Consider the following 27,826-nt stretch of genomic DNA (forward strand, 5'->3'; position numbering starts at 1 on the left):
TATCGAGATATATATCTTATATCGCCACCCAGCTAAAAAATATCGAGATATGAATTTTGGGTCATATCGCCCAGCCCTACTTTAAGTCCTTGAATATTGTTCCACAGTACCGTGAATAACCTTAGAGTTTTATGAAAGACATTTGGGAAAAATGCATTCGCATCAGTCCAGACAGCGATTTGCAAAACTCCATGAAACTCTGACAATTTTAGAGTAATTAAATAACTGTCACCAAACTTGTTGGAACATAAATCAAATGCAACAAATCCGACATCCCCTTAGTGAGAAAGCAGTAAATGATTTCTCGATTGGTTGAATGAACTTGCCATGCAGTTTTGAAAAATAGCCCCATAAGTTGTTTTTTTTAGACCAGGAGCGCAAGGGAGGAATAGGTTAATTAAATGAAAAGGTCAGATCGACAAGTGAGAATAAAAAAGAAAAAAAAAAGACAAAATGTACAAAAAAAGTGCTGAACAATGTACTAAATGTAGGTTTAAATATAGGCTTTTAATTTTAAACATCAAATTTTAAAAACATACACATTACTCACACTACTTGAAGACACTGTCTAGATTAGAACTTGACTATATTTTCTCATTTTTAAGTGTACAACCTACATTTGTTTATACAAATTGTATGACTGTTTTCTATCACAGTGCTATCAGAAGAGAATAAAACAAAGAAATAGTCATTGTGACATAAAAACAATGTAGATCTTACTGCTGATTCAGACATTACTCATTTTGTACAGTAATTTTAGATGTAAAACCACACCACTGCCTCACATATTTTATCTGTTTAAAAGATACAGGGAAGCAAGAAAAAAGATTTAAACTGGATTGTTGTCATGTATCTGTTGACCAGATAGCTCTGGAGATTTCTCTGGAGAAATTCCTTTTGCACTCACACATTTGACCTTAAACTTCAACAACATCAACTCTTCTGTCAAACTGACCGTTGCCCGTGTTGAGGTTCTAACCGGCAGTTTTAAGTCAAACACTTTTGATTTTCCAACCTCGGACGTACACATCACATAACTATTTATTTCTTTTATTCTTTGGAGATTCACAAGGTTGCCTAGCTTGAATATGTAATGGTGTTGTGGTTCTTTTTTGGTTTGTTTGTTTTGGTTTGTTTGTTTTTCCATAACTTGTGTATCTGCAAATATACACCTTCTGTATTTTTCATATGAAAGAAACTATACTGTGGTGGGGCTTGCTAATTTCTTGTTTTTGATTTATGTATGTTTTGTTTTGTTTTACTTTACTTTCGTTTAATATGTTGTTTGTTTAATTTAAAACTAAAAAAAAAAATTAAATGAATGAGAGGTAAAACTTGAGGGGGTAGGGACAAATAAGTAAATACTTCTGCCTACTCCTTTTCAAACAAATAATGGAATGATATTTTGCAATGATTGTGAAGGCACATGTTTGAAATGTTTGAAATAAAAAAGAACTGAACTGAACTGAACTGAATATGTTCCCTAGGGTCATTTTGTTGATTTAAAGTTCTAATGTAGTGCTCTGAGAGCTCTGACACAGAAAAAACACCCGGACAATCTTCGTTTCCCATTGTCCACTCACCCAAAATGAAATTTAAGTTGTTGTTTGACAAACTGAAAGAACGTGTGCATCACTGACTCATAAGCATACGAGGACAGAACAGACCTATGGAAAGCCTGAAAGAGGTCCAGAGGGTGATAGGAAGATGACCTTGCAGGGTAATAGAGTTTTGGAGTTTTCTTGATATTTGTGTGACACTGGAAACACAAGATAAAGAATTATATTTCTTGCTCACTGTTTTTAATGCTTCAAAGTACTAGATCAGCTTTAAGGAATCAGTACTTTATGGCGGGCTTCCTCTTGTTTGCTTCCTGTGTTCTTCCCTGCAAACATTTGCCTGTCTGACAGCTACCAAACTGAGATGCTCAGCACTTTAACTCCTCTGGCTGTGAGCAATAGCAAGGATATTTGTTCTTCAGCTCCAATTCTTTAGCCAGATGTCGAACAGGCTCCTGCATAATGCCGATTCATTCTGGCCTTATCCAGCTAGAAAACACCAGATAATCAACTCATTAAGTGCAACACAATCTGTGTGTGTAAGGCTATACAGTAGCCCACACACAATCCGACACTGCCTTTGAAAGCAGAGAACAATCATCCTTCTTATTGAGGCTCGTCACACTGATCAGTGATGTGGGCGGCTGTGTGGGAGACAGACATCAACCAAATGAAGTGATCAAAACAGCAACGAGCCACAGAACCACAGCATTTAAAATCCCTTCATCTTGAAACTGCCAGGTTTAACTTGCAAAAAGACACGGATACAGAGTTACAAGAAGCTGCTAAGAGATTAGACTTTGGTCCGTTTATATGCTGCTAAAACCGAGAACATTTATCATGAATCACAACGTCTGAGATATGCAGATTTAGAAGGAGTGCTGCAGGAAACACCAATCATAGTGATGGCCCCAAGAGGATATATATTTAATTTAAAAAATCCACTAATTCACTGGCAGCAATAAGCAAATGATTTTAATATATTTGCCCCTAAATATCTATTAATAGAGAGCAGCAGACCAACAAGTCTCTGTGGGGAAAAGAAATGGTACAAAATGTAATACCGTTCTGTCATTCAAGTAAAATGCAGGGATGTTCATATCATTCAAGCAATGGCAAATCTAATTTATTTCAAAAAGGAAACACTGAATTGGACACTGGGGATTCATAAAATTGAAAACTGCATTGCACCAGCAGAAGAGCTTACACTACAAACTATTTTTATGCAAATGAGTGCCACAGTGTAACTTTTATCTTTTTTCATAGGGTCAGTAGTTATAAATATGAAGCAGTATTGTAATATGAAACTTTATTTTATTGATTTTCATTTTGCTTCATGCTTAAAGGGCATTTTTTTTGCATTGATATATGTTGATTCAGACTCCTTAAAGGGCACTTCACCTCAGGAATCAAATGCACAAATGTAATTTTTCCTCTGGTGCCATTTATCCACCTGTACTCCAGTGTGATTACATGTGTGTTTTTAAGACGTCTAGCTTATCTTGACTATAATATAAAAAAGAAATAAAAATAAATCTGTTGGAAAACTGAACAGCATCAATGTCTCTTTTCATGTCATCTTACCACAATTTTCTTTGTGCTGAAATTCACTTGCAAACCAAAGGAAACATGCAGCTAGTTGACTTTACAGCTAAGCCGAGTGGGTGTAATCAGGATTTTAAATCGACTTGGTTACGACCCTCTCATCACAGGTAATCCTTTTGCACAGTTATAGTTAATGAAGTTCACATGAAACTGGTTACTATGTTGATGTTTGGAGTAAGCCGTGAATGATTTCCAAAAACACTGTTATTTTTCAAATGTACTTTTGTGGAATTTTAAGCAGCACAACGTGAGTGCCCTTTAATTGTATTAAACTGAAGAGAAGGTACACGTACAGTTCTGGTGAGGCATCATTCTGACTGGATAATTAACTACTCTTCTGGGTAGAAAAACAGTTAAGATCAGTTAAATTGTTGGGATTATTTTCATGCTAGGCCACCCAACTATGTACAAGTTTCAAACATCTAGCTGTTGATTTGAAGTGAAGATGAAGAATTAGTGCTGCTTCTTCATTATTCTATCCACTTTGGCCCATATACCAGCACCACTGTCAGCAAAACAACCCCAGAGGATGCTGCTGCCACTTGTATGATGCTTAACAGATGAACAGTGTTCTTTGGTTATAAAGCCTCATCTTTACCCCTCCCAGCATACCTGTTGTCATTGTGGCCAGGTAGCTCTTTGTCTCTAATGAACATAAAACTTTTGGCTTCTCTGAGTGGAAAGCTGCAAACTTCAGTTGAACTTAGGGTATTGATTTTGGTTTCTTTATTGGTTAAAAGACCAATAAAGAAACCCCTGTACATTATACATCCTTCAGCGGCACTTTTTAAAAAGGTTCAAGTGTAGCTATATATTTGGACCCGTATGTTAAACTGCTTTAATTTGTTTTTAAATGTTTGTCCAATGCTGCCCCTCTGTACCTCTCTAAGCTTCTTCATCCATACATACCTTCCCGGTCCCTCAGATCGGCAGACCAGCTCCTCCTGAATGTGCCCAGGACTAATCGTAAGCTCAGAGGGGATCGGGCGTTTGCTGTGGCAGCACCAAAATTGTGGAATGAGTTGCCTTTACATGTTAGACAGGCACCTTCCTTACCTGTTTTTAAATCACGTCTTATTTACCTTGGCTTTTAGCACAGCAGGACTTGTTGATGTCTCTTAATATATTTTCTTATTAATTATATTATTTTTAATTTTAAGATATTTTATATGTAATTTAAACTGTTTCCTCTCTACGTTATAAATAAAGATGCTATGCTATGCTATGCTATGCTATACCTTTGACCCTGTGTGGGTCAAATTAAAACACTAAAACACAAATCTCGGACATGTAAAATTGATTTTGGGGTGGACAATCCCGTTAAGTTCATGCGAAAGCTTTAAAGCTTAGCTCAGCCTTAGAGGTAACAGATTTTAAACAGCTGGAATGAATGATGACTTAAATCATCAAATCTATTCACTAATTTTCAGAGCTATGAAACAAGAAACACTGTGTTAACACTGAAACAGCACCAGTTATTAACATTGTGCTTTACGTTGAAATACATCATCTATTACATTTTCTTAAACAGAGAAATTATCTTTGTGCTAATCAATTTATTTTATTACCAAGACGTGTTAAGAACAAGAAGTCTAATCACAGCTGTTGCCTTGACATATTGTTAATTTTCTGGAAAGTACAACAGAATTATCACATTACTATAAATCAAGCTTAACTGCCCACCTACTCTTTAAATAGGATGAATAATATAATTGATTAGACCTTTTTCAACTTAACAGTTGATTTCTTGCTTGTGTAAATTATTGCAATTAGCTGGTTGGTGACATAATCTTTTTTAGAGAGCATTTAACTTACGCCTGATTAAAGCTAGTTTAGGCGCTTTAATAAACTACAAAATACAAACAATGATTGACAGGAAATGCTACAACCCCTTTTTCTTTGGCTCTGGTATCAAATTAACATAGGCAGCTCAGACTTTTTGACCAAGATTACCTTTTTTTTTCTACAAGAGAGAAAAAAAACACTCTGTCAGCATATCAACATGCTTTAAATCTGGTATGACAGAACTGGTATTAATATTCAAAGTGCTTTCACGGTTGAGAGGAGTCATACTTGGAGCAGATTTCTGCTCAGGCCAGAAACTTTCATCTGAAGAGCTTAGTGCCAAGTACTAACCGTACTCTCTGCCAGGTGTTAAGCTACTCTGTGATATTTGATATTGTAAATAAAACTGAGCTCTGTCTATGAATGTTGGCGAGCGTTGTTAGAGGGACACTACATAAACTGAGAGTGGCAGAGAAAAAGACAACATGTTCAGGTTGGATTCCTTCTGGCTATAAGCTGTATAGTAACGTTTTAAACCAATACTGCATGAACACAAAGCCATGTTAAGCTTCTTTTCCTCCTCTAGAGGTTTATGAGGGCCATCACTGTAAACAACAGCGGTGGTCAGCTAGAGAACTGCTTGCAGTAGATGCTGCTTGCAGAAAATATTGTCAGTCTGTGGGGGGACAGGTTTCCTGTAAAATGAGGTCAAGATCCAGTCACTGCAACAGCAAGGCAGCGAAGATCACATCCACACCCACTGTAACCTGCTGCACAGAGAGAAAACCTCACTGCACTGTCACCGCTATAATATTTTTTTTTATATGAACATCAAACCTAACAAAAAAAAAACCCTTGATGTCATGATGACAGAGGACGTTTATAAATCGTTCTATAAATTCTGTCTCTCTCCCTGTGTGGTGTCTGTCTGTGCGCACAACCGCTTCACACCTTCACTAAACCACAACAGGAGCCACATTCACAACAACTACTTAGTTTTACTTTACAGCCAGCTTCCCCAAGGAGACATTAAAATAAGCGCTCTTTAAAAAAAAATCTTCTCTGCAGATAATTTGATGTTCTCGATCTTCCCCGGCCTCTTCAGCAATTCCAGCTCAGGTTTCCTCAGGGCTGAAACACAAAACCTACTAGGTTTTCTCCAGCTAACAGCAGAGCTTTCCAAAAAGTTGTAGAGGAAAGTACTGAAGCACAACTTTTGGCTTGAACTGTTAAATCTTCACAGTGCAGGGTAATTGAGGGGAGCTGGAGTTAAAATATGGACTCCAATTAGGCCTGCGGTCACAAATGAAGGCTGTTATCTCCTGTCATAGTGGGAAAGCCTGAATAAAACACAATATTATGCCTGGATGTTGGACTTTCTGTCTGATAGATTCCAAAAAGCAAAGGTGATTAAGTGTCTCTATAGAGAGCTGTTTGTTCCCTCCAGATTTCCTCATAGTTGTACTTTGTACTCTTTAAACATGGCTGTGACTGCACCTATTGAAATGGCTTCACTTTAAAGCAAATGGCTGTGATATTGTTCGCTTCATTGAGCCTTTTATTGTAGTAGAAGGACAATGATCTCCAAATGAATTATGGAACAGAACCAAATGTGAAAATCAGTAAAAACTTTATATTACCCACATTTTTATGGATCACCTTTAAACTTCACAACAATATTCTAGGCCTTGGGGGACATAAGTACCTGGGTTGACTAACAATTTGACCTTGGCCTTCAATGTTAGCACCTAAGGTCAAAGCTGACCTTGAAAAAAACTTTCAAATAAACATATTAAGTACTTTATATCAAGATTTACTAGGTAATAATTAGTTTAAAACTATCCATGAATCACTTTTTCCTGATTAATGTTGATTCAAAATACACCAGTATACCACTGCTCATTTATTATTGTTTACTCCGCCATCCGTTGTCATTCTTGTGTTACTCAATTAATCTGGAATTAATTTGTAACTGTTTGATATGATGTTTCACCACTTAAAGAAGCACAAAGAGAGTAGTTATGAATGCGTAACTGTGGTTTAACAAGCGGTTCATTCATTTGCACTAACAGTTTCCCCAACTGGTTCTTTAGAAAACATCATCATCTACCATTTACTCATTTCATTTCTTTACTTGTGCTTTGATAGTAAGTAAGTTTTGTGTTGATGTATTATGGTAATGCCACCCTACTTCGGCGATATAGAGGCAGACCGCTGACAGAGCAAACCAGATGGGCAGGTCTGAGATTTTCCCACTAAACCATCTCTAGGGTTTACAGAGAATGGTCTGAAAAAGAGAAAATATTCAGTGACGTGCTCCAGAAAGCATTTCTAAATGCTCAGCTCAACAGATGAGCCACAGACAACCAAACTGGGTGCTACTACTGTCAACTAAAAATAGGAAACTAAGTCTTAAAATCGCACAAGCTCACCATTCAGTGTACCCCAGTGCTGCTGCTGTTCATCTCTATCCCTTTATAACCACAGTGCACCCATCTGATGATGGCGGTTCCCAGCAGAATAATGTGTTAAGTCACAAAGCTCAAATCATCTAAAACTGGTTTCAAGAACATGAATACGAGTTCACTGTATTCAAATGACCTCCATAGTCACCAGATCTCAGTGCAACAGAGCAGCTTAGGGATGATGATGGACAGTGTTGGGAAGGTTACTTTTAAAATGTATTCCATTACAGAATACAGAATACATGCCCCAAAATGTATTCTGTAACGTATTCCGTTACGTTACTCAATGAGAGTATTCTGAATACTTTGGATTACTTAATATATTATCATGCTGTTTACAACTACATGAATGTACTATTGCTGTGATTTATTACTGTTACTGAAGGTCCGCAGCTCCGAACCGTAGTAAAGGGACCTCTGGCTAATACGGTGGGTTCTGTGTCGGGCTCGTAGCCAAAAACTAGCTTTACTTTGTTGTCCGGGTCAACTTTGCTAGTGAGAGACAGAGAGAGGCGTTGAAAGGCTGCTCCAACAGAACTTATTGTTTTTGGAGGAAAACACGAACACGGTGTAGTCTTAATAGCTTACTTACAACTGGGCTCGTCAGGCACTCTTCTTGGCTGCAGTGGTTATTATTATATTTGCATGCTTCCAGCTCCCGTTTTTGCTCGATGACAGCTCGTACTTTTCCTTTTTCTCCCTCCCTCGCTCACAGACACATAACGTGTACAGCAGTCCATTCTCCCTGCAGCACGGACTACACTGCCTATGATGCTACATTCTTTAGAGCTATACCGGTAGCATTCTGCCTATTAGCTTAGCACAACAACAACAAAAAGGCCTCTCTCACCCAGGAAACACACAGAGAGAGGGCGTCACCCTGTAACCATGGCAACCGTAACGCTGCCACCTGGAACTACAGAACGTAGCTGTCAAACAAAACCCAAACAGGCCTGACCCGCCACAATATGAAACAGGGAAGTACCGCCGTGTAATCCATTTATTTCAACAAAGTAACTGTATTCTAAATACCACCTTTTTAAACGGTAACTGTAACGGAATATAGTTACTCATATTTTGTATTTTAAATACGTAACGGCGGTACATGTATTCCGTTACTCCCCAACACTGATGATGGAGCAGGAGATTCACACAATGGATGTGCATCTGTCTGCAGCAACCGTGTGATCATGTCGATATCGACCAAAATCGGAAAAATGTTTCCAGCCAAAATCTTACAACTAACATTAACATCCATTTGCACCATAAAGTTAAACTTGACTTGACCTTGAGTCCAAAAACATCACTAGTTGCAGAACTTTTGAGACTTCATCAGTCAGCCAGACAGGCAATCATTAGAGTCCTTCTTTCAGCTCACATGAAAAAAAGCACACAACAAGATGACACACAAACTGATAAACCAGCATCGTCACACCAAAGATGAACTCCAATGTCTTTTCAGAAAAAAAGCAGCTCTGGGTGATCATGGTGGTTAGGGAGCACGAGATTGTAGGTGGCATTGCTCCAGACCAGTATTACACACATTTGTTCTCAGCCTGCCTTAAATTGAATCTTTTGCTGAAGCTTGAAGTGTTTTATCTCCAAGTTGATAATACACCCTGTAGAGAAATTCAATTTTTTGGTGTTTGGTTGCTGGGTTTAGAATTTATCACACAACTGCAGTATGACCGGTCAAGACCTGAAATCCCCTCAAGCTGCACTTTTCTCCCTGAGGACCAGTAAAACACGCAGCTTGGATAACCCTTTACATTTAATCTCTGGAATAATATCATGCTGTAATAAGAGGGAAATAGTGTGACACCACTGGCAATATAAAAACTTGCAAAACGGGTAAAATATTTCATGAAATTGAAACAAACACTGATTTTCATCTAATTTATGGTTCAGATTTTTATTTTTTTCCTCTTAGTTCTTGTTACTGAAAGTTTAAGAGTTAAAATACTATGAAAAGACAGCAGCTTTATGTTTTCCACATACATTTCTTCATTATTTGTAAAGCACCATAATAGTTCTTGGCATAAAAAAACCATACATTCTTCATGGTCATGGCCAAAACACCTACAAATGTAGTTGAAGAACAATTTTAATAAGGGTTGTTTCCGAGCTGCATTCACTGATTGTTTTTAGGTATCTGAGGTGTTAAGGGATGAGTAAAACTCATCTGCACAATTTTCAAGGGCATTTTCTGGGAAAGAAGTTTGTATTCTTACGAACTTCAATCATGCAGCGGTGAGCACCTCATGGCAAGTTTCTGGATTGAACAAGCATGCCTCCATCTCATCCTATCCCAGCATCCTCCTGTGTCACACCTACGAGTGCATGTCCTTCTTCACTACATCCATGAACCTCTTCTGTGGTCTTCCATTTTTCCTCCTTCCTGGCAGCTCCATCTTCAACATCTTTTGTCCAACATATCCACTATCTATCCTCTGCACATGCCCAAACCACCTCAACTTTGCCTCTCTAACTTTATCTCCAAAGCACTTGATCTAAGATGTCATTCTGATGTATTCATTTCTAACGCTGTCCATTCAGGCCATTCCCAGTGGAAATCTTCAAAAGCATCTTCAAGTCAGCTACCTCCAGATAATCACAGCAGGTCTCACTACCCTCATCTAAACCTTCCCTTTCACTCTTGCTGTCATCCTTCTGTCACAAACCCCCCTGACACTTGTCTCCACCCACTCCACGCTGCCTTCACTCTCTTCTTCACCTCTGTTGTACTCCATCCATGGCTTTGTTTGCTGTATTGACCTTCACTACCTCTGCTACTTTTATCTGCCCGGTTACACCTGTCTTTCTCTCATCCACAGATGTATTCTTGCTTCTACTATTTCATTCCTCATCTCTCCAGAGCATACCTCCACCTCTCTAGGCTCTCTCTCACCTGCTCCCTACTCTCACTACAGCTCAGTGTCATCTGTGAATACGATACTCTGCGGAAACTCCTGCCTGATCTCATTTATCAACCTGTCCATCACCACTACAAACAAGGAAGGTCTCAGAGCCAATTGCCACCTTGAAAGCATCTGTCACTCCTACCACACACCTCACCACTGTCTCGCTATCCTTATATATGTCTCATACATGTCCTGCATAACAGTCACATACTTCTCAGCCACTCAACTTAATCAACTTAATATCATTATACCTTTTGTTTCTTTAAAAGTCATGGTGACAAAATCTGCAATAAAGAATCACCAATTTAAATTAAAATTACCGTAAAATGCTCTCAAAGTTCACTAAATTTCACCCAAATTAAGGTTCCAAGAGCTTTGCTCCCTCCAAGTTTCACTTCCACCATAAGTAAACAACATTACGTCTTCATTAGCGGCTCAATACAGAATGCCAACACATCACCTTTTCTGTCTCAACCCATCAACATCGGGGATATAATTAGAGAAGAGAAATGATGAGTTCCTTTACCAATAACAGGATTGGTTCATATGTTTCTCAGACAGTTCCCATGGATTTTTCTAAAGTAAATTATTTTTCCTTCCATCTCAAACCCGTGTAAATTTTCCTGACACAAAATATAACAGTTTCCATTTTAAGGGATGCAGAGAATGTGCATTATGGAGTAGGTGGGTTGGCTGTAGGGGTGGGGGAAAAAATCGATACTGTGTAGGATTGTGATATTTTGTTTGTTAATAATGTATCGATACAGGGACAGCAGAAATCGATATTTTGTTACAAAAAAAGTTTTTGTGGACTGGAACTGACTTCAGAGCATGTTTTTCCTTTTTCTGAGCAAGAATCCTGACATTCCTTCACTGTCCAAATGTGTTTAACTTTTTTTTGGCAGCAATAAACATGACAGTTTACTTATTTTAATTTAAGACATGTTTTATTTTAATTAAGTTTAAAACTTTTTTATTTAATGTCAAATTATATTTTGGTTTAATTTACTTTCAAATTCTTCAGTTGCTGAAGGGGCTGCATAGTTTTCATAAACTGCATAGTTCAGAATAGCTATAATTGTACCAGATGGTTGCATTCAGTTAAGTTGGACTAGACTGTAATACAAACCGTTCAGTTTGTCAACAATAAAACTGAAATGAGAGAAAGACTGAGTGTGAGACTTTGTTATTAGATAAAATGAATATTGATAAAGTTTACCTTTATGTACAGAATCTGAATATCGCAAAAAATCTTTAAAAATTGCAATAATATCTTATCGTGCGTTAAGTATTGTGATAATATCGTATCGTGGGATGTATGGTGATTCCCACCTCTAGTTGGCTGTGCCACAAGCAGGTCCAGATGTGAGTTCAAGTCGAGCCTCTTTTCTTTGTTACTCGCTCTTTAGTTTTATTTGGAAAATCGAATAAGTTGGGTTACAGAAAGAGCAACATGAGGTGTAATATAATTTATAATGATGTTAAAAACAGGATACTACACTCCATGCCATCTACATAGTTTCTGCTTGTGGTCATGCACAGTAATAACATTATCTAGTAAAACTACTGAACATTTTGGATCATTTTCATGGGGAAGACAGAAGTAGAAAAACCTTTTAAAAATGATCCAAAACACTCTTAAATGCCCCACAGAGTTGAAAAGGGTGAAAATCCCTGTGGGTGCATCCACTATGAAGGACTCCGTTTTTTAATCCAGTGTTAATCTAAAACTATTCATGAGAACAGCTTTAAAAAACGGATGCCTGATAGCTTAGATGCAAAAAATAAATCAATGAATATATTATAAATGTCTGATGAAGCTGAATTCACATCCTTAACATCTTCAGCCCAAAGTCATATGAGATTAGATTTCATTGGCTATGATGAAAAAAACAAAGAAATTAGACCCTGACTAATTCTTTAATACAGAGAAAACTCCCCTGTAATTGTTTCAGGAAGTAGCGACACTGACACAAATACAGACAGATCCGACCACTCTTAGCAAAAATCTATTGCTTAAACGTTCACTTCTCTGGACAGACATTAATATTTATAGCACTGCTGCTTTGCAGAAACCCAGTACTCTTGAGGCTTTGCAAAACTGAGGGCTGCATGGGAACACATAGACACTAACACTCCCTAAAAAGCCAGCGGGGGTGAAATTGTAGAAGAGGTTCAGCGTGTCACAGCAGGGAAACAAACGGGGGGACTATTAGCTAGACGTTTTTTCTTATCATCCCTTTTTTCCTCTCCTTCTTCATTCCTCACCTCACCCTAATCCTCCTCTTCCCCTCTGTCTTCTCTACACTCTTATCCTCGAGTGCTTATCATTTCTTTCCCCATACACAGTCTGTTCTTTGCTTCTCATGAAGTCAAATCATCTCCAAGATGTGAGGTGGGGCATCCAGAGAAGCAGATGGAGGCCGGTGCATACATACGGCAAAATCAGTGAGGGATAAAATGGGAAAGGCAGAGGAAAATGTCACTGCAGTTGTGAGAAACACAGAGGGAATACTCCAGCCAGACAGCCTGCTACCCCTAAAATGTAGCCTTTCATACTTTATACAGCTCTCCTCACTTCTCATTCCTCCTCTTCCTCACTGTCCACCTATTCTCCTCATCCTCTTCTGTTTCACCTCAAAGTGCTTAGTTCTGATTTACCGCTGTCTTGTTGTGTAGAAATTCAGCCTCACCCTTCTGTCTTTAATGGCCACTGACTCAGCTCTGTCCTCCTCTCTAATACAAACTGACTGGCCGTGCTTCTTCTCATCAGCATTCGCTGCAGAATATCAGAGGAGCAGGCTGCAGAGCTGTTGGACACTGAAATCATAAAAAATAGTCAGCAGAGAAAACACTGAACTATGATCAGCATCCATTCTGGTGTGTAAAGATGACACCCTAGAGCTTGGACTGAGGTATAAAGTAAATTTGATACACCAGCTACTTAAAACTGACAGCAGTAAAAACTACTGTTTACAGTATGCTGCACTGGAATTTCTGACTTTGTAACAAAACCCTGAAAGAATATTGATTTATTCCATTTCCCATAGCTTCTGGAAAAGTATTATCAGCCCCGAGGTTAGGTTTGACATCCACACTGAGCATCAGAATGAAGAAAAAAAGGTGATTTAAGTACGTCTGAATGTGGCATGTTTGTTGCTGATTTTCCCCACACAGACATCTGTGAGATTTAAAGAGAATGTTCTGAAGAAAGAGAGAAAATATCCAGTGAGTGGCAGCTGTCTGGATGAAAATGCCGTGTTTATGACAGATATCAGAGGAGAACGGCCAGACTGCTTTGAGCTGATAGGAAGACAAAAGTAACTAAAATCATCAGCCGTTACAAACAAGGCATGCAAAAGAGCATTTCTAATAGACAAAACAGCGAACCTTGAAGCAGATGGGCTACAGCAGCAGAAGACCACACCGAGCACTAGGCTACAATGTGAATCAGCTGATTCAGTTTTCAAATGATTGGGTCAGAATTTGGCCTAAACAAGCTGAGAACACAGACTTTTCCTGCCTTGTATCAACAGTTTAGGCTGCTGCTGGTGATGTGTGGGCGATATATTTTTGGCACACTTTGGTAGTGGTTTCAACTGGCACATGAAATTAATGCAGACTCCATCATCAAACACCAACTTAACTAAACTGTAATTATTGCCTCTAATAAGGCAAATAGTAGAAAACGGCTTGACTAAACCAGAATGAAATGAGTTATTCCTGGAGTGCAATGAAGCCAGTGTGTCTGTTTTACCAGACTTTTTGTTCTGGCATTTTCTCTATGCAATTAAAAATAAGTAGTAGTAGCAGTAGTGGCAGGATCTACTCTGTGAGTGTGAAAATTAAACCCAGAATTATGCACAAATTCCCTGAATGAAAGGAACTGATAAATTGCTGAGTTCCGGATGATGCGATAATAAACAACTCAGAGTTGTTTAAATATCTGGTTGTTTGCTCAAAAATTGCAGACACCAATTAGAATTTCTTGTTTCATCAAATTTTTAACCACAGCTTAAATTTGAAGATTACAATGTTGAGAAAGCTGAAAATACAACTTTCAGTTTGCTTTCTGGACTAATTACGGACAAATTCGGAAACTCTGGTTGGACACTTTATTCACACATGTGATCTGAGCCTCTGACATACAGGGAAGAAAGTGAAAGCAATTCCAGCTGCAGGCGATGACACAAACCTTCAGGACTACAACTGTATTAATACGATGCTGGTGTTAAATAACACTGAGCAGTTTGTTTGAGGGGAAAAAATGGGCACAAAAGAGAAAAAAAACTTTTGAATGCTAGTGTGTCCAATTCAGAAGAAAAGCCTGGTCTTTCAGCATAAACGCTAGCTTTGCAGGAGAATTGCATGGACTCTATATTCCCAGTATCTAAGTCACACTGTGAGGGCAGGATGATGTCGGCTTTTCCATAAGTGGAAAAGAAGGGGTCAAATGATGTTGAGGAAAAACCATTTTCCCATTGCGACCTCATCTAGGGAGCATCAGACTGAGATGCAGGGTAGACACATAAGGCCAAAGGACACAGATGATACAGAGAATACAAAAGATCCCCAAACGATGACTCATTATGACTTTTATGACTTCCTTAGGCTCTACCACCAGGCTGCAATGACTACATCCACAAGGCAAATATCACACCAGTGCATATGCAGAGCTCTAACTACTAAGTTCAAGGAATTCAATTATATAAATATTTTTCACTCTTCAACAGTGTCTTGTACTAAAATAATCTAATTAATTAGTAATTGGTAAATTTTATTGGGTTGCCCCATGAAGCAAATTTGTAACTTGCAATCAATTAAATATTCATCACGTTCATATTCACCCAAAAAAGTTTTTTAAAGTCTTTTAGAGCGTATGATCCCCAGAGAACAAACCCTGATGTAGCTGGTGTCACTGCAAAGCTTTTCTGTACCACCACCAAGAGGCCAAAGTTTCAGATATGTATCAGATATAGATGAGACAGTGTGTCATGAACATCAACACCATCCACCTGTAGCGTTTCCATATATCATCCAGGCATGCGTTCTTGTCTCCTTCACATTAAAGGGGACCTAATGCTTTCACTTTGGGCACCAAATACTTATTTGTCAAATCTACTGGAGCCTTTTCATAATTAAATTCAAAGTATTTTTCAAAGTATTTAAAGCATAATCTGTTATAATACTAACTGCAGCAGAACTTAATCTGTAATCTGTCTCATGAAAGGCTAATCTCTGGTGGGTGAAACAGCGTGGCAACTCTGGTATGCAGTTAGAGCTGGTAAGTTTGATGTCCTCAGTATATATATCAAATTATGACACTCATAACTAATACAGTATGAGCTGCTGCAAATAGAGTTTTAAGTGTAAAATCCATTTACTGTTAGAGTCTACAGTCTCAGAGTGATGGAGCATCGTGACCTCCACACATGAGAGCTGATATCTGAAGCGACAACAAGTCATCTTCGATAACAATGGCTGCGTTTGATAAATGGCTTCATTGTTTTGGGAGCCAGACTTCTGCTAGGGACATCCTTGAACAAACACCAGTCCAGCAGGTCCTAATATCACAAGGCTGGACTGTAGCTCCCTTTTTAGCTCCTGGTTTAACTACCTGTTCCTGGGTTAATAAATCCAGATTCATGACCGGTGGTTCCTCGTTTGCTCTGCAACCTTGACTTCATCAAAACCCATTCATGGTTCCACTTTGCCAGCACGCATTTCCATAAATGACACTAAAGAAGAAATATGAAGGGGATTTACCCTCAGTTACTTTCTATCCCCCTCCCCCATACCCCCCCATCCCAGCTCCTGTTGATGCTGCCCTCTCATGAATCATAAACAGCCGGGGAGGTTTGCAAGGAATTCCACCACATATTCACACCAAATGACAATGCCATTGTTTTTCTCAGCTACCTCACTGAAAAGCAATAAATTCCCCTGAGACAGGGCTGCGCCACACCTGAAATGACTTCAAGTTCACACTCTCCATCCTCAGGATTTTCTTTACCAGATTAATCCTGGAACAGATGAGGGATACTTCATGAGCACGGAGATTTAATCAAGCCCTCCTAATATTCCCCTGGAGCCTCCACAGCTTAAATAACCAACTCTTTCTAAAGGCAGCCAATAGCCTTCATTGGGTGAATAATAACACCTCTGATTTTGCCATTGAGCCTTCAGCATCTCAATAATTTACTTTAACTCATATTAAATCCCTCCAGCCTGCAGCAGCTGAATAATCAAACTTTTCCTTCAGCATCAAGCATGTGAATAACCAATAACGATGCAGATCTTACAGCCTAATTAGCTTAGAAACAGGTTACTAAGTTCAAGATAATGAAAGTAGGATTACCTGTCCAATTATATCAACCATCATGAAGTTCAGTCATAGGACAAATGGGCAGAGGCAGTCTGAAACTCAGTAGTCTGACACCTGACTCATAAAGAGCATTTAGTTTGACTTTCAGGCAGGACACCTCAGGCTCTCTCTGCAGGGAGAAAGTAAACCGACTACAAAGTTTTAATTTTATTTGTCGTACTGGGAATGTGGTGACTCAGAGGAACCAGTGAGTCACCATCATTTAAACACAGAGGGACCAGGGCGAAAATGCAAATCAGTGTACACACACACAGCAGGGATCGTGTGGTATTATCTGTCATTAGGCTAGGATTAAAGTCACTCAGTGTTCTTGAGATTATCTGTCATTAGGCTATGATTATAGCACACACTCCAGCGGATGTGAACCAGCTCAGAGGGGAGATAAAATCCTAAAGGAAGACTGATGAGAGAGGGGGAGAGTATTATGAAGATGAAAACATGCAAAGCAAAAAAAAAATTCCATTAAGGCTAAACAATTTGAGAAAAACATCCAAGCGCAGTTTTTCTGACCAATTTTGCAATTTCTATTTAAATTGGAATAATTTTTCAAAAACTGAACCAAAGACTTTTTGGTTCAGTTTTTAAATCAAGAGTAATTGCTGACATTTCGTACATAAATAAATATAGGGACATGTAGGAATAATTTAAACAAGGCAGCAATAACACTGGGACAGAGAAAGCAGATTAAACACGTAAGAGGCCACTAGTTTTCCTTTTTCTTGGCTGTAAAGACAGATGTTCAGCTTAAAGGGTGACACAATGAAAATATTGAGGTCAACCCATGTATAAGTATTCCACTTTTGGCAATGTATAATGTCAGTAAGAAGGGCTGTCCTTAATACAGTCAGCAAAAAAAAAAAGAAGAAAAAAAAGATGCAGAGTAGCAAAAAACTGCAGTTTCTCTGATGGCCACTTGAGGCTGGCTCCAGAAATGAGACAGTTCAGTCCCCTTTAACTTCCATGTATAAACACGTGAATTTCTTTTGCCATATTAAATTCTACATCAGAAACAAGAAATGGGCATTTCTGTGTGAAGCCTGCTTGTTTAGTTTTTTTCTAGGTACTCTGACTTCCACCCACAGTCCAAAACATGCACCTTAAGTTAAATGATGCATCTAAATTGAGCATGGATGGGAGCTAGAGAACTTATACAGGAAAAAAAGCACTGAAGGTATGATTAAATGAGCCTTGTAGTCTAGAGAGCTACATAGATGTCCATTTTCCATCTCTATGGTCCACCCCCTCATCTGCAACAGCTGTATGCAAAATGATCTGTTTTATAACTCAGCTGCTTTCATTTGGTTAAGGCTTAATGTTAGGACAAGTGCTAATTACTGTCATTTCTGGTTCTAAAAAACCAACACGGTGGTGGCGAGAATGCTCATGTTTAGGATTCAACATGCGAGGCCCAGAAACCAATGAATGCAGATTATCCCTGCGAGACATGTGCCCCACTATACTTCAAACGTTTTAGGCCTCCAAACTCCTCAGATGCCAGTCCAAATGAACATCTGCGAGATTCCCCATACTAAGTCCAATCCACTGAGGCCCTCACCCCACAAAACTCAAAATACTCATTACCAACATATCTATGCCCTAATGGGTCAGAGCTGTTTTAATTTATTTTTGTTTTAATGTTGTGATTCATCAATGTAAAGCCTTCCCCCCCTAATCCTGATGAAAAGTGAAATATTGTTAGTGAAGAAACACAAATATCAAACCTCTCAGGGCGAATTTTAGCCCCTTCAGTTCATTCTGATAAACAGCTTTAGCCAGACCTTGCCCCTGGCAGCAGCAGAGCACTGAAACAAATGAAATGTGGAGGGAAAAGTCGACGTGGATGATTATTAAGTGAACAATGTGCTATAGGTGGACTCTCTGAGGAGTAAATAGCTGAAGGACAACTTATTGGTCTCAGGCATCTGTGGTTTGTGTTTGGTTATAGCTTATAAATTGCAGAAACTCCTCTGGGTCCAGAAGCTTTTCCATCTCGGCTATAAGGTGGTTTTAATTTCATGGCAGTGCATATACTTTGAGTGGCAGCTTTTGTTTTCTAAATTTATATACCCTCTACCAAACCTCTACAAATGTAGTTTTTCATGTTTAGATTTCCCCTTAGAAACCATTCGTCCACATATTGGTGTATCCTTAATTCTGTAAGATGTCAGGGTATGGCTTTTATAAGTGTATTCTTCATCTCAGAATCATTATAATTTTTATTGCACAGAATAAATTAAATACATAAAATTCCTCTTTCTTCGCCATCCTAAAGAAGAAATCTGCTAATGTTCATACTAATACACAGCTAGGCACCAGCTTCGCCTTCTGTATGACATTACTGTGTGTATGTGTGTGTGTGTGTGTGTGTGTGTGTGTGTATTTCTTTTTTCCAGCTGCACTGACCCCCACAAGGAACATTAAAGTTTTATTTCATCTCGTTTCTCTTTCTTTCAGGGAGCACACTAGTCTTCATTCTATCGACTCCTGAGCCCGCCTCTGTCAATGCAGTCTTACGTTTAATCCACCGGTAATGTTCAAATTTAAGTAACTGAAATTTCTTTCATTCATTTTATTTCAAATTATCTTTATAAAATGACACAAAAGACAAAAAGTGACCCTTTTACTGTAAAAATTGAGTAACTGAATTAATTGTTCGGTGGTTACTTACTACATTAAACTCAAAGGCACCGATCTTCACTCTCTGCACTCTGCAAAGTATTTTAAGATCCTTCAACTCCTGTTTTTAATGTTACGCCCCACATCTTCACAAATAGTGGCACAGAATTGTTTACAATAACCAAGCTGTGGAAAGCCCAAGTCAAACAGGCCTAGAGAGTGGTTTGCGACCTTCTGACCATCACCAATCATGAGGGAAAAAATGTGTATTCCCCCACTGAGTGCAGGCAATTATTGGTAGTTGCAGTAGCTGAAGAATTACTGGTAAGTTATCCCTATTTTGTCAAATTAAGGTGATTACTGGTAGACAGTAGCTTGAAACTGGTTGCAATGATGTATCCAGCTTGTCTGCAAAATGTTGCAAGTAGTGAGATTGACAACAATATCCAGAAATGGTGAAAGCTCACCTTCAAAGTAAACGTGGCACCTTTTAATTGATTGCAGCAGTATGTTAGAGCTTTTACTTTGGGTGCAAACCTTCACCATTTTGGTTTGAATTGCACTTTTTTACAACTGCTTTGGAAGTAAATAAGATTGCAGACAAGTCTGTGTCTCCCATCCAAACTGCAGGTGCAATTACAAGGAGGTTTTAATTGCTGTACTGCCCTCCTTGCAGCCAACTTCATCTATCAACAAGCAAGCAGTGTTTATCTCTAGAGACGGGAGGTTGCCAGTAGGTCAGCAGCCTTGGCCTAACTCAAGTACTGTATTCACTACCTACCAGAGCCAAAATAAAAACAAGATAGGGAATATGGTGGACCAAAATCAACTGTTTCAAGTTATTCTGTATTTTGGGTGCAAGTATGGATTGGCAAACAGATATGTTCACAATGTGAAGTTTATTACTTGATTTCATCCTGCTGATTCAACCCAAGGGGTCAGGAAGACAATTTTTTAAATAACTACAATTACTTAAAGCATTGGACATGCACATACAAATGATTGCTTGTTTCTGAATTCCATGTTTGCAGCACCTCCTTATAAATTAGAAATGGTAAATGGCCTGTATTTATATAGAGCTTTACTAGTCCCTAAGGACCCCAAAGCGCTTTACACAACCAGTCATCCACCCATTCACACACACATTCACACACTGGTGATGGCAGCTACATTGTAGCCACAGCCACCCTGGGGCGCACTGACAGAGGCGAGACTGCCGGACACTGCCGCCACCGGGCCCTCTGACCACCACCAGTAGGCAAAGGGTGAAGTGTCTTGCCCAAGGACACAACGACCGAGACTGTCCAAGCCGACAACCTTCCGATTACAAGGCGAACTCCCAACTCTTGAGCCACGATCGCCCGTAAATGGCACGATACCACTTTTTAATGTCCGATACCGATTCCGATATTATAAATTTGGATATCTGCCAATACCGATATGAATCCGATATAGCGTATTTTGTAATCAATAAAACTGTTTTTTATAAATATCATGCCGCATTTTGTATAAGTTCATACTCAAGTTTTAAAAAAACAAGAGATTGAAGCTATTCTGTTATACCTGCATGCAAAAAATACACTCCAGCCAAAACATTTTCTAGTTCAGCAACACTGATCAATCTAATAAATTTAAACCTACACCATCCTCCCTATTCTGGTATTTTAAAGAGTACTTACCTACCTAACTAATAGGGTTGCCAACTCCCAGCAAAAATATTAGGGAACCACCCCCCGCCCTTAATCGATGTAATCAACTTTAATTTAATGCAAGTGTAAAACAAATGCACAGAAATCAATTATTTTTCTACAATAATTAAATAGATTCAACATCTTGCTTCAACAGAATTGCAGACTGCACAGATGGTACCTTCCCAAAGGAAAAAGAACTATAGCTTACTAGGGTGTATATTAGACTTATTAGTTACTATATACAATAATGGATTTCTATACATTTAATCAAATGACCACTTTTGTTGTAAGATTCAGGTAATTATTTATTCAACGTTTTTAAATGACATGACAAAGAAAAGTATTTCTTTGTGCCCCCCTCTCCCTGTTAATGCCCAACCTGGCCCCCGACAAAACATTGCTAGATCCGCCCCTGCACAGTTACCAGCCGTCAGCTGTAGAAAAGGAACCTGGTGTTATTTGTCTCTCATAAACAGTTCATAACTTCCCTTCAACCCATTCATGTCACCTAAAAGGTAAACCTGTTTCTCCATCACCTGCTCAGCTCTGATGATACAGTAAGGACATCTCCTGGTTTCATCTTCATGTTTCCCTCTCACCACATATCCAAACCGATATCATGACCAGCAGCTTTTACAGCCGTGGCTCCAGCAAACATCAAAGACAGAATAACTCCAGCCTTGTGTCTATTTTTTAATTCTAGCTGAAGTACGGGACAAATCACTTCGTTTTCACCTCAATATGGAACTCCGATGGCCAGTCCAGCTGTGGCTCAATATATCAGTTGTTAAGCTTAACGTGGAAAAACTGCGCAAACATTCAGGGATGAACTTACACACTTGCTTTACTTCTCTGGGATAGTTTTTACCTAGATGAAATGTCGCGGTTAGGAAGCATGTAGCAAGGCTCCAAATGCTCCAACAGACCGCCAACAGCCGCTCTATCACGTGACACATACTGCTCCGATGAGCTGGGTTACGCTAAGTAGCGCGTTTTGTGATGTGATTTTGTGATACTTTGGATCGGATCACATTTTTTATTTCTCTCCGATATCCGATCCAGTAATTTAGGTCAGTATCAGACCGATACGGATACGTAATATCGGATCGGTCCATCTCTATAATAAATACATGACAGTTAGTCATCTGCAGTGTACTGGCATCACTCCCTATCACAGCCACATGGCAATCTTCCTTTTTGGATTACATAAATGTTTAAACAAAAAACATATTTGCCATATGGCCTGGTCTGCAACCTCAACCTAGTCTGATTTTCCAGGGTTGCTTTCCAGACCACTGTCAGCAATCATAGGTAAACCCCAGCTGAACAGCTCAGCAGGTGAGCCAAGAGATAAACATTATGCTGCAGCCATAACAGTAAACAGTTTATGACATATGCGTGAAATTCTGAAGCAATCAGTGTATGAATTCTTCAGTTATGACAAAAAAAATTGTGCCTTTTATCGAAAAATTGTAAACGTTTTTCGTTGAACCAAAATGATCACGTGTGCCAAACACAGACAACAGTTTATCCACTTCTCTCGGCAGCTGTATAAGCTGTGCAACTGATTAAATGCAGTGCCACTATATAAGATGCTTCACAGTAAATGAGCAGTTCTTTTGTTTTAGCTGAAAGTTGTTTCCAGCGACTGCCGCCTGTTCCGCTCTGTCTGTAAGGGGAGCGAGAGGCCTACAAGAAGCCAAAAAATGTTTAACCTTTACAAAATGTTACTATTCTGTTGGTATAAAACTCAAAAACATAATACACACGTTTTTTTTTTGTATTGTATTCTACACTACTTTTACTTATACGAGTATTCATTGCCACTAGTTTGACTTCAGTCACCCACTCATCTTGTTTGGATGAGCAGTTCTTAAGAAAAGTGCAATGCACAATCTGTCCATTCTGCACAATCAAAAACAGAATGAGTCAATTTATCCTTATTGTTCTCTCCTGAAACAGTAACATAATGATTCCTGCATGTGACATGTTCAGGGGAAATCTGTAAATATTATGTCCGAAAAAATAACCTGGGTTACTCTCTCTCCAGACGCACTCCCGCAGTGTCGTGGTCGCAGGAAGAACGGACAATTCGAAAAACAAGATTCCTCCTCCACAGCTGTCTCCAATGCACAAGCATAAAAATTCATTACTGAGGAGGCGGGAGACCAATATTGCACCCAAAGTAGCCTCTTCAAAATCTTCTTTTCATAATTTGAACAGATGGAAAGCGTGTGCTAGAACACCCATACCTCTACGCTACAACTTTTCCTCCCCTGGAAGTTCATTACTTTACCACAAACGCTTCATCCACCTACACTTATATGGTACACCAGAGACAACAAGCTACTCAGAAGGATCTTAGGATTCAAATAAAGTGCATGATATTAGACTTCAGAGATTTACCCCTTGAACTTCACTGATAGTAGACTAGATATAGCAGCAAGAACTGGCTGAATTTCCGCAATAAGACTTGGTTGATGTCAGCGAGCGTCCACATAAATGAGGTACAAACCTCTAATGTGGATTTTTTCTTAATTGTTTTCTTTTCTGAGTAATACTGTCAGGAAAAGTAATAGCTGTCTTCATTCTTCATAATGGAAATACACACACACACATAAAACAATTAACCAATAAAACCCCTCAAAAATCAAAAAGCAAAGCTAATTAAATCCAGTAATTAAAACAGGAGTCTCAAAATTCAAAGTAGCGCAGCGCTCATATTTAATAAAATAAATCAGAAGAAAACAGGTCATGATATTAAACTTTTAGAGGGCACAATTAGAGACACAGCAGTTTTGAAACAAACCTCTAATTAATTACTGTTATTCAATGCAGGGCTTCACTGTTCTGCAGTTTCTTGCTTTGCATCAATTCTACCCACTCAGTAGAGCAATACAAAATCTTTGGCTCCTTCAATGCTCAGTGCAAACCGCTCCGCCGTCAGGTTGTGGACACGTTTGTGGTTTTAGCTGAAATTCTGTTCTCGCAAGATGAATTTTTAAGAGATTCACATGAGTAAACTCGCCGCTCTAGTAAATGTTTCTTTGCTGTCTTAAAGATTTTGCAGGTCAACCTTCATAGTGCAGGTTGTTTCCCAGCAGGCAGCTAAAAGGATTCACTATAAGCTCTGATGTTCAACATGCTTCACACTGATCCTGGTTAATATTGCTCTAAAATTCCATTTAAGCGTGACATCTTCTCTTAATAAAGATTAAAATATTAATTGATATTATATAATATATACATTATATGGTATTATATATATTAATAAAATAAACAGTTTCTTTAAAACTTACTGGAGCAATTAATAGCCCCCTATAATATTTAACCTTCAGTACAGAGAACGTTATTTTTATTGTCTTCCTCCCATCAGCCCTAACCAAACACAGCAGTTTGCTCCCCTCCCTGAGCCTGGCAATCGGGAGTTCTCCTTCCCACTGTTACCAAGTGCTTGCTCAGAGAGTCATTTAATTGTTGTTTTCTTTCTGCTATTGTACCATCTTTACCTTGCAATAAAATGTATTGATGTGACTATTTGGCTATCCATCCATCTATTCTCTTCCACTTATCCTTATCTGGGTCACGGGGAGGTTGGGGTGGCTGGAAAGCAACCCTTTAGAAATGTTGTTGTTTTTTATAACTTTTTATTTATTAATTTATAGTATGAGAATACAAAAATTTAGGTCAGCATGGAAGACATACTCATTACCAACATTAGTATCTACTTACATCATGGTAATATTTAATTGTTCAGTACAAAGGGAGTACACAATCCATTTTTCCCAGAGCTTCTTGAATTTCTCAAGCTCAAGTCTAAGGACAAAGGTAAGTCTTTCCATTCCAAAAATTTCTTCCACTATCCCATGCCACTGGGCCCGAGTTGGAGGGTCTGCCTTTAGCCATCTTCGGGTTATGGCCTTTCTGCTGCTAGTCAAAAGTATTTTCAATAAATAATTATCTTTATGTGGAAGCGCCTTAGGTAAATTGCCAAGATACAACGTATCAAATGAATAGTCTATTTTTATCCCGATTATTTTGTTTATCTCAATGGCCACCTCCCCCCAATATGGCTGGATCCTTGGGCAGGCCCAGAAGACATGAAAATGGTTTGCCATGGGAGTACCACAACCTCTCCAACATAGGCCCTGGCTCTGTGAGCCTGTTTGCCGAGCTGTGAATTTAGGAGTGATAAAAAATCTCATATTTTTCCAACCAAACTCTCTTAAGGACCTTGAATTTGCAGTGGTAGCCTGAGACTCACAACCCTATAGAAATTAATAAATAAAATGGAATTGAATTGAATTGAATTGAATCCATTTGCAAATTAACAAATGAATAGTCATCTACACATCACAATTTCTGTGCATGAAATAAAACTAAAAAAGCATCTGCATCATAAATGAAATGTTATAATGTGTCAGTTTAATTATTAACTTTCTGCCACTGTACATATGTCCCCCTCTCAATCAGCAGTCTGTCAGAGTAAGATAGAACCATAGACAGTATAAAGTGTGGATGTAGTTACCATGACGTCACTGTGTGGTTTCTGAAAGACTTGAGATGTGTTTTCATTGTTGTCATTCAGATAATCTTCCCTTCTGAAACTTAAAGTGACCAGAATTCACATAATGGACTTAATCTTTTATTTTGTATGCCCTAAGAAGACTGGCTGAACCTGAACACTCTTTAGAAAAGTGCTTACTGAAGTTAACTCCGTGGGCGGGTTTCCTATAGAAAATCACGGGCATTGTCCCCTGATGGCTATTAAAACGTCTGCAAGTTTACACTGGCTTCACTTTTCATGTCCAACTTTTGTACCGCCTATAGTTAGGACCTTCTTCCAGACAGTAGGAGGTGTATGAGAGTAACTTTCCACATTCTGCATGTATATCTCTGTGTTCAACACAACAAAATGGAGCAAAAACATGTTTCAAACAGGAACAGTGGTGCACTGACAGCATATTGTTAACCCAACTCAAGCACCAATGGCAGCTGACAAATTCTACAGAGTCTATGTTTCTATATTCTAATTTTCAATTTCATTTGTACTCCTGCATTTAGAAAAAAGCACTTCTATCCACATCAAGATTTGCTAACAGTTTGTTTAAAACCTGCAGGGTTTTATTCTCATTACCTCATTCTGACACCTAAAACTGACCTGAGGCTCGAAGCTCCAGCCGATAAACAGTTACTCACTGTTTTTGGAGCTTAAAGGGGATTGTGGCGGGGCGTGGTCTGCGGTGGCGTGCAGGGAGGGCGGACGCACCTGCACGGCATCCGCAATCACGCCCGCCACGTTAAAAACACGGGGACTCAGGTGTGTGTGGTGTGTGAGGTGTTGTAAATAAAATGACACAAAACGTTGATCCCTGGACCCGCCGTGCCTTATTCCTGCCACAGTGGTGCCGAAACCCAGGAGGCGGCACGGCGGGTTCTTATCGGAGCCAGGGAGCGGAGGAGCTGGCCCAGAGGGTGGCCGAAATGGCGGCCGCCCAGCGGGAGCAGGCGGCGGAGGTGCGTCGCCAGCAGGCAGAGCTGCAGGACCAGTCCGAGCGCCACCTGCAACGGATTGGGGAGCTGGCGGCGCTGCTCTGGGCCGGGCGCCACCCCCACAGGCATGTACCGAGGACAGTGAAACGGTGGAGGAGCCGCGTGGGGCACCTGAACAGCCGGAGGTGGCAGACGAGGCGCGCGGGGATCTGCGCCTGCCGGAGGAGGGGGACCAGCCGGGTGAAGGGCTGCTCCTGCCGGGAGCGGTGGACGAGCCGCTCCGACCGGAGGCGGCAGACGAGGCGCGCGAGGGTCGGCACCGGCTGGAGGAAGAGGAGTCGCGGGAGGGGCTGCCGGAGCCGCTCCCGCCAGCGCCCCAGCCAGCGGCGGACGAGCCGCTCCCGCCAGCGCCCCCGCCAGCGCCCCAGCCAGCGGCGGACGAGCCGCTCCCGCCAGCGCCCCAGCGGCGGACGAGCCGCTCCCGCCAGCGCCCCAGCCAGCGGCGGACGAGCCGCTCCCGCCAGCGCCCCAGCCAGCGGCGGACGAGCCGCTCCCGCCAGCGCCCCAGCCAGCGCTCCAGCCAGCGGCGGTGGAGAAACCGGGAGGGGAGATGGCGGTCCCCGTGCCAGGGGAGCCTGCTCGACCTGTGCCCGAGGTCGAGGATCGAGCTGCCCCGGAGCGTCAGATGCGCCGGGTAGTGAGCTCCTCCCGGGGCCGGCGGGGTCGTGCCGGCTTGCCGGGTAGCCGGCCTCCAGACCGGGTTCGCCGCTGCTGCTGGAGGCGTGGCCGACCCCCGGACAAGGCTCGCCGCCATTGGAGGTGTGGGCGGCCTCCGCAACGGACGTTGCTCCCCCCAACCGGTGGGGTGGGGGGGAGTAGGTTCGGCCGGATGACTCCCCGGCCTCAATCGGGCGATGGGGGTGTGTGGCGGGGCGTGGTCTGCGGTGGCGTGCAGGGAGGGCGGACGCACCTGCACGGCATCCGCAATCACGCCCGCCACGTTAAAAACACGGGGACTCAGGTTTGTGTGGTGTGTGAGGTGTTGTAAATAAAATAACACAAAACGTTGATCCCTGGACCCGCCGTGCCTTATTCCTGCCACAGGGATATTTTAGCTTTTATTTTCGTCATATAGCAGCTGCTGAACATGCATTGACTCTTTTATCTTTTCATATTGGAAGGCGATTAAATGCACACTGGCTTTACGGCCCTGCGGATAGCTGCTTCACACACCGACTTCCCTGAATCTCATCAGCTCAACTCCAGTGGCAAAGCAGCTCGCTGCTTCGGCTAACAAGTCATCCGA

The 27,826-nt window shown here is 40.4% G+C and overlaps 1 protein-coding gene and 1 long non-coding RNA gene across 3 annotated transcripts in view; both read right to left on the bottom strand.

Annotated features, from left to right (window-relative positions):
• Nucleotides 1–27,826, bottom strand: part of LOC146497272 (contactin-associated protein-like 4) — a 158,914-nt gene that overhangs the window by 126,195 nt on the left and 4,893 nt on the right. The gene's annotated exons all lie outside the window — the stretch shown is intronic.
• LOC146497279 (uncharacterized) lies at nt 1,147–26,622 on the bottom strand. The gene is made up of 2 exons (XR_014870922.1): nt 4,403–26,622; nt 1,147–3,997 (listed from the first exon to the last, which is right to left on the bottom strand). It is a non-coding gene; the product is annotated as an uncharacterized LOC146497279 (long non-coding RNA).

Source organism: Neolamprologus multifasciatus, chromosome 18 (assembly GCF_963576455.1).
Source record: "Neolamprologus multifasciatus chromosome 18, fNeoMul1.2, whole genome shotgun sequence".
NCBI classification, from domain to species: domain Eukaryota; kingdom Metazoa; phylum Chordata; class Actinopteri; order Cichliformes; family Cichlidae; genus Neolamprologus; species Neolamprologus multifasciatus.